At 48.0% G+C, this 8403-nt stretch overlaps 1 protein-coding gene across 4 annotated transcripts in view; it reads left to right on the top strand.

Annotated features, from left to right (window-relative positions):
* Window positions 1-6838: 6838 nt before the first annotated feature.
* PIK3CB (phosphatidylinositol-4,5-bisphosphate 3-kinase catalytic subunit beta) overlaps window positions 6839-8403 on the top strand; it is a 430104-nt gene continuing 428539 nt past the window's right edge. For 3 of the 4 annotated variants that reach the window (XM_029615665.1, XM_029615663.1, XM_029615662.1), the window contains exon 1: window positions 6841-7183. The gene's annotated coding sequence lies outside the window, so the exon portion shown is untranslated. Of the gene's footprint in view, window positions 7184-8403 lie in introns of all 4 variants that reach the window. The other variant, XM_029615666.1, reaches the window with a different exon arrangement.

The following is an 8403-nucleotide window of genomic DNA, read 5'->3' as shown; positions in this document are numbered from 1 at the left end:
CAATGGTATATTCGAAGAGGCTTCATTGTCCTTGACGAAGGTGTAATAAACTGGTGCTTGCTACGGCATGCTGCCCTGGATCATTGAAGGTCTGTCTGAAAACAGCCACAAATTGAGCCAGTTCCTTCAACAAGGAGTCTGAGCATTCCCACAGGGGGGAAGCCCAGGCCAAAGCTTTCCCCCTCGAGGCGAGATAAGATGAACATGACTTTTGTTAAGTCATCCTGGAAGACAGGGGGCTGCAGAGCAAATTGCACATAGCATTGGTTTATGAACCCTCTGCAGAGCTTGGGAAGTGCCCCCGCATTAAAATGTGGGGGCACTTCCCCCACATTAAAATGTGGGGGCGCTGGAAGTGCCAACAAGGCTCATGGCAATGATGGAGGTGGCTGTGGAAGAGGAGGAGCTGAGTCATTGGTAAGCGCATCAAGCTGGGCATAAAGGCGATCCATGGAGGAGGCCAGTGCCTCAAGGAATTGCTGCTGTTCTTGTACCTCAGATGCCAGGCCTGAGATGGCCTGGAGGGCATGTGGCTCCACGGAGTCCATGCCTTTGCAATCTGTTGCGTTGGAGGTGGACCCTTGGGCTGAGGTGGGGTTGACGCAACCTGTAGGCAAGGGCCTACGGGTCCCCACCGTCAGCAGGTGGAGTGGGATGAAGCTAGAGGCCACTGGAGCTTCACCTATACCAGCCCACGTTCCCCTTAGGTTGAGCCTTTAGGTGCCAGAACCAGCAGGACTTAGGTGGGCCTCAAGGTTAGCTGGAGGTAAGAGGTGGTTCAGCCTAGAGACAGCAGCTGGTAGATGGTGTAGTTCTATCCTGGACGGGATTCGATATGGGAACTCAGGCACCAAGGAACAAAGAGAGACTGAAGATGCCCGAGCAATGAAAGGCCTGAGCCTGAGCAGTCCATGTCCAGAGGACAGGGATGGAGGCATCACTGGTTGGCAAGGAATCAAGGCTGGTGGCAAGTGGAAGTTGTAGCAAGCATCGGAGAACTCTGGACTCAGAAATGTCTATAGCAAAGTCATTCGTAGCAATGGCCAGGGCACTGAGATAGCAGGCATGGTCAGGCGAAGCAATGGTCAGGGCACGGAGAGGACAGGCGTGATCAGATGTAGTAGTGGTCGAGGCTTGGAGAAGGCAAGCGTGGTCAGACGTAGCAATGGTCAAGGCTTGGAGAAGGCAGGCGAGGTCAGATGTAGCAATGGTCAAGGCTTGGAGAAGGCAGGCGAGGTCAGATGTAGCAATGGTCAAGGCTTGGAGAAGGCAGGCGAAGTCAAATGTAGCAATGTTCGAAAGCAGGAAGTCAATCCAAACACACAGACGAGACGAGGAGGGGAAACAGGAACCAGGAACTATGGAGAATCAGGAACACAGAGCAAGGCAGACAAGGGTAGCAACAAGTACGAAGAGTACGAAAAGACCTGTTGCAAAGGCAATGCTATGGTGCGAGGCCTGAGCATTTATACACTGAAGGGCCTGACGTCAGCATCCGGGTCAGCAGCCAGGTTCCCGCCATGGGCCCTTTTAAAGAATCACTGATGCGCGTGCATGCCTAGGAAGGGGTGCAGTGCTTCTGGCATCTCTCCGTGGATCATGCGGAGAGGCCTGAAGAATGGAGGCATCCTGGCTGGAGGCCCTAGGCAGGGTGGCAGGGCCGGAAGCGTTGGAGGGAACCAGAGGTCGGAGCTGGCTGCCCACCGCCGCCAGCGATGGGGAGACTGGAGTCCATCTAAGGAGGTGAGAGGGCCGTGCCACGGGGCTGCCATGGGCGGCGCGCGTAACAGCACCTGCCAATACCCTTTTGTAAGGTCCAGGGTAGAAATGAACTGGGCTGAATCCAGATGCTCAATCAGTTCATCCACTCAAGGTATCAGGTACGCATTGAGTTTTGAGACAATGCAGAACTTTATGCTTCTATCCGGCTTCGGTACCAGCACTATGGGTGAGGACTAATCACTGTTAGATTCTTCTATGCTGGATGCTAGAGCATCCCCTTCACTTCGGTCTCAATGAGGTGGAAGAAGAGACCATGCTGGTGCCGCTGTCTCGTTCTCCTGCTGCATTCCGCCCAGGCTATCAGAATTCTAAGCCTGGGCGGAGGAAGAGTTCAATTCCACTGGGGCAGGTGGATCAGCTAGGCCAGCAGGGGACTGGGAAGTGTGGTGACACATCTGCATGTGCTTGGCGACACCAATTGAGAACTGCTGCCTTATAGTATAGTGAGGCGAGCCTCCCTTCACCAGAATGCCTTGCAGGACTGATCCTTAAGGAGGACTGGGCCAGATAGTTGTGGTCAGTCCCTTAAGGTGGTTTAAGGGAGTTTCCTGTACTCTTCTTCACATTCCCATACTTAAATGAACACTCTAGGCCCTCTCACCCCCCATGTCTAGCAACTTCACAACCTTCTTTTTACCTCTGCCCTCTGTCTCAGTACTGGTATCCACCACTTCTGCTGGTAGGTTATTTTAGGCATCTAGGTGTCAACAGAAGTAAAAATGATCTAATTTGCCAGAAAGTCCATAGTATGTATTTAGTTAGAACATAGAATAGCAATGGCAGAAAAAAATCATAAGGTCTATCTAGTCTTCTAATTTTTAACACCCTGGGCCCGATATTTAAAACCTAGCAGACCAGCTAAGTTAGTTGGTTAAACTTATCCAGTATATTCAAGTACTTCTGATTGTACCTGGATATGTTTAAAGTTACATTTATCCAGCTAATTTTAGAGTCAGATCTGTAGAGGCTCACCAAAAAGTTAACTATTTATACAACTGTAAGAGAGGGCAATGTAAGAAGGTGAGGTTGGGTTTTGGGGGCAGTTTTACATGCACAGTCATATGTACAAACAGTACAATTACCATCAGTGAAGATTTAATGTGATTTGGAGTGATGAAAGTTGAAAGAGTAGATTTGTTTCATGTTCTCTCTACCTAACTTGATTGCAGCTAGGTAGAGAGTGCTTCAAGCAAGGTAGAGAGAACATGGTACAAATCTACTCTTCTTTCACATTTCATCACTCCAAATCACATTAAATCTTCTCTGATGGTAACTGTGTTGTTCATACCTATGACTGTGCATGTAAAACTGCCCCCAAATCTTATCATAATACCCCCTCTTACAGTGGCATAAAAAGTTCCGATATAAGTGAGCCTCCACAGATGCTCTCTCTTTCCCTCCCTCCTCCCCTCTCCCTTCCCGAACTGCAATTCACGATAAAACATTTTCGGCCAGTATCATACAAAAAAACTGTAGTTATTTCAGGTGTTAAAACCTGCATTGCTGGAGGAGAGGAGAGAGAGGTCTGCACGCTGGGAACCTCGACTGCAGTACTACCTGTGGGTGTTTTGAGAAAAAGATCCTCCTGGTCGAGAGAGGGGAGGCCCGGAGAGAGGGGCGGAACCCTGCCGACAGTGACATCATCGCTGTGTGCCCCGGGACAGCTTAAAAGTAAGGGCACAGCGGTGTGCAGACTGAGGAGAGGAGAGAGAGGTCTGCACGCTGGGAACCTCGACTGCAGTACTACCTGTGGGTGTTTTGAGAAAAAGATCCTCCTGGTCGAGAGAGGGGAGGCCCGGAGAGAGGGGCGGAACCCTGCCGACGGTGAAGTCATTGCTGTGTGCCCCAGGACAGCTTAAAGGTAAGGGCACAGCGGCGTGCAGACTGAGGAGAGGAGAGAGAGGTCTGCACGCTGGGAACCTCGACTGCAGTACTACCTGTGGGTGTTTTGAGAAAAAGATCCTCCTGGTCGAGAGAGGGGAGGCCCGGAGAGAGGGGCGGAACCCTGCCGACAGTGACGTCATCGCTGTGTGCCCCGGGACAGCTTAAAAGTAAGGGCACAGCGGTGTGCAGACTGAGGTGAGGAGAAGAGAGAGAGGTCTGCACGCTGGGAACCTCGACTGCAGTACTACCTGTGGGTGTTTTGAGAAAAAGATCCTCCTGGTCGAGAGAGGGGAGGCCTGGAGAGAGGGGCGGAACCCTGCCGATGGTGACGTCATCGCTGTGTGCCCCGGTTCAGCTTAAAAGTAAGGGCACAGCGGCGCAGCCGAAGCCGCGCCCCAAAGGGGCGCGCCCCTAGGTGAAAATTATGGGGAGGAAAAGAAAATCAAAAACCTATGCCTCCTCGCCTACAACTCCCATGACAAAGAGAATTGGCCCGATGGACTCCCATGTTGTGTTTGCGGGTGAGGATTTACTGGAGGGGAATATTTATGTAGGACCCTCCCGTAGCCCCAGGGCTACACAATCTTCCCTACCACCCGTAGTGGAAACAACATTGGCAGCAAATGAAGATATAGTACCCCTGGTTGGAGCAACACATATCCTAAGTGGTAATGGACCTCCACCAGAACGGACTATACATTCGCATACGGATTTGGGTGGCGAGGCAACTGATAGTAATAACAAAGTTAAGTGTCCATCTATAATTCCCGAAATATGTGATAATGGGGGAGAAAGTAATGTTGAACCAGAGAATGTGACTCTCTTGGATGTATGGAAATTATCTGCTAAAATAGACAAGAAAATGTCAGGATTTATATCCAATGTGCATAAATTCTCTGTGGAATCTAGAGAAAAATTCGAGGAATTAGATAGAAGGACTGAGAAGATAGAGAAGGAAGTTGCAAAATTGAACCCAGTTGTAAATAAATTGCAGGCTGTAAATGTATCATCCATTAAAGATAATATGATATTGCATGGTAGGATTGAAATTTTGGAGAATGAATTAAGATCTTGTAATCTTAGATTGCTAAACTTTCCAATTTCAAGACTACTATCAGCTGATGAGTTATATAAAAAATATGTGACTGAAATTTTGTCAATTGAAACTGAGAGAATACCATTACTTTCGAGATTATTTTATTTACCTAAGAGGAAAACTTTGCATATGCAGGAAGGTGGAGTTGACACCTTAGAGAGTCCAGGAGTCTCCACTTTTCTGGAGGACTCCTTGGACTTGATTAATTCAAGAGCAACATTGTTAGTCTCCTTTTCCCTGAAACGGGATAAAGACTTGTTTTTCATTAAATACTTTCAAAATAAAGATAGCAATTTTTGTGGTCAAAAAATACAAGTCTTCCCCGATGTCTCCCGTGTGACACAGGCACGGAGGAAGTTATTTTTGTCTTTAAAACAATCTGTGATAGATATAGGAGCCACCTTTTTCTTAAAATTCCCTTGCAAGTGTCAGATATTGTTTCAAAACAATAAGTTCGTTTTTCTTGATCCATCCCATCTGCAACGTTTTATTTCAGGTAAGTCTCAAGTAACTTAAACTAGGGTAGATAGGGAGTATTGATTGTTTAAGAGAAATTGTTCGCGTTGTAGATTGAATAACTCTCCTCTCCTTCTAGATGTGGGCTGGAATATAATTATTATTTCTTCTGTATAAGTGATGATGAGTTAAAATGTAATACCTGATTATATCATTTCGTTTGTAAATGTTATAACTTGAAAAATATAAATAAAAAAAAAAACAAAAACCTGCATTGCTGTGCATTACTCTATTGCATGCCATGCTAACTGATCCTCATTTCCATTTACTCTTCCCAAATCCCTCCCACTTGAATACACATGAAAAATTGGCATTTGCCATGCGATATTCATTGCGTGCGTTAGAGCACTATAACGTTCTAATGCATTTTGATAAATGACTCTATGAGTTACAAATTGCACTAAATAACCCCTAGATTCATCCAAAAGGCTTAATAATGTAGTGATAATGCCCGCGCTAACAGTGTAGTGAGAGAGAGAGAGAGAGACTCGCTATCTACAAGGCCCTCATAGTAGCTAAGTATTTAAATCTCTATAGGAGGGCCGCCTAATAGGTCGAGGGTTTTGGGTTTAGGGGCCAGTTTCGCATGTAGAGTGAGACGTATGAACAGCACAGTACACCTTGGTGAAGATTTGACATCGTTTGGAGTGAGGAAAATATAACAAAGAAGACTTTCCTCACTCCAAATAATGTCAAATCTTCTACCTAATTTGATTGCAGCTAGGAAGAGAATGCAACAAGCAAGGTAGAGAGAACACGGTACATAGTTAGACTTTCCTCACTCCAAACGATGTCAAATCTTCACCAAGGTGTACTGTGCTGTTCATACGTCTCACTCTACATGCGAAACTGGCCCCTAAACCCAAAACCCTCGACCTATTAGGCGGCCCTCCTATAGAGATTTAAATACGTAGCTACTATGAGGGCCTTGTAGATAGCGAGTCTCTCTCTCTCTCTCACTACACTGTTAGCGCGGGCATTATCACTACATTATTAAGCCTTTTGGATGAATCTATGGGTTATTTAGTGCAATTTGTAACTCATAGAGTCATTTATCAAAATGCATTAGAACGTTATAGTGCTCTAACGCACGCAATAAATATCGCATGGCAAATGCCAATTTTTCATGTGTATTCAAGTGGGAGGGATTTGGGAAGAGTCTATGGTTGTTATGGCCATTTCGGGCATATCGCACAGCTTAATGCCAGGGGGAAAGGTGTAGTTATTTCTGGCGTTAAGACCATGCGATAGCATGTGTTATACTATGGCACAGTGCGTTATGTCCCCTAATTTAACTAATTCCCACCCAAAATTCCTCCCCGATCCCACCCCCCAAAAAAATGTGCATTCGCGCCTTTCGCTACATCATTTTTCGCGTGCGTTAACGCCATAAGGCATTTTGAAGAATGATGTGGCAAATAAAGAATAGCAGCACAGCTGCTTCCATGTACTGGCTCAGAGACCCTCTACCTTTAGAGAATCACGGATCAAACATTAAAAAACGAGCTAGGTTGCTATCCTGAGAGCTGCAGCTAAATGCTCTCCGGGCAGAATCAGCACGAGAGCCCCTGCCTACCTGCGGGGAGCCGCACGGAGCGCGTGCCCGTTTGGCCACGGGGTGGCAGCAGCAGGAGCGCCACTGCGCCGGCGCAGATCGCGGAAGGCCGGGGAGTGGGGAAGCTGCGTGCCACCTGCAGCATGGCGGCGGCGGCGGTCCGGTGCGGAGTGGGGGCAGCGCCCTTTTAGGTCTCCTTTCTGCCGGTCTATGGCGAGCCGAGCCGCAGGCTCTGCCCAAGGAAGAGGGCGAAGCGGGGCCGGCGGAGCGGGGCGGCGCTCCCGGGAGACTCTGTAGCAGCTGGCGGGCGGCGGCCCACGGACGGCCAGCTGCTGAAAGTTTGGGAGTTGGTGAGTGCCGGCGCCGACCGTGCGTGCGTCTGTGTAATGCAGTGGCGGAAGCTCTTTTGCGTTCACACCCAAGATGCGAACAGGAGTTTTCAGGGTGACGAATTGTTTGTTTTTTTCTTAAAAACTTTAAATGTGTGGGTAATTGGGTGTTTTTGCCTGGTTTAGTGGTAGTTTGCTAGCTCAGCGTGGGCTGTAGGCTCCGTGTACAGTATTATGTTTGTGCTAAGCATACCCAGTAGCCGCTGAGAGAAGATTGCACGAGGGTTGGAGGGACTGTCATGCGCTGACCCATTCGGACCAGGTCATGAGACCTCCTTTATTTCCTAGAATCTTTCCTGCCCTTGAGGCTGTTTAATGACCTCGATTAGTAAAACGTTTCTGGCTGCTTCCCCCATTTGGAGAGTTCATTTTGATCCTGATGACTGGCCGTCAGTTTAGAAGGATATAGTGTCCCGCCATAACAATGGGCCAAATCGAAAGCCAAGTTGAAATATGATATCATTTATACTTCACGCTTTCCAGAAACACTACAGAATGTGGTTAGAGGTTCTGGATCTACCTCCTACTGCGATTTATGAGGTGGGGCTGACCCTTGATTTGGCTGGAGACGTTTGAGGAGACCTGCGGTGTAGGAAGAGTTTTGCTAAGGGCCTTAGATACTCCTACTACTTGGATCCCCCCCCTAATAAATCCTATTTCCGTTATTTGTTAGCAGTTCCTATAATAATTGCAGGTAAGTGGAAAGCGGTTACGCCCCCTACCAAAATACTGCGGGTCCGCCAGCCCTCCAGATCCCGCTTGCTGAATGCAAACAGCTTTTATGGTTTTGGGAGGGGCTAGGATATAGTGGAGGAAAAGGGGGTTATAGTGGCTGTCGGCGAGGTAGAGGGAGACCGAAGGAGATGGATACAAGGCATTGTGAAGCAGACAGGGAGAAGCTGGGGAATAAGACAGATGGATGTGTAGGGGAAGCTGGGAGGCAAGAGGGAGGTGGGATTTGGGTGGAAATAGAGGGTAAAATTGGGTAGAAACAGAGGTGGTTAAAGAAGCATAAACGCAGACATGGGATTTGAGGAGTGTAGGGCACTAGGTGAGAAAAGAAAGATGGTCAGAGATGTACAGTATTAGAGTAGTGCATGTGCTCTCTGTGATACTGCATGGAGTGGAGGCATGCTTTTTGTTTGTTTGGGGAGAGGGTGCTGCGTGCACTTCCGTTGCCC

This window comes from Rhinatrema bivittatum, chromosome 9 (genome assembly GCF_901001135.1).
Source record: "Rhinatrema bivittatum chromosome 9, aRhiBiv1.1, whole genome shotgun sequence".
NCBI lineage: Eukaryota > Metazoa > Chordata > Amphibia > Gymnophiona > Rhinatrematidae > Rhinatrema > Rhinatrema bivittatum.
The sequence above is the reverse complement of the archived record's forward strand: the minus strand, read 5'-3'. Positions and strand labels throughout refer to the sequence as shown.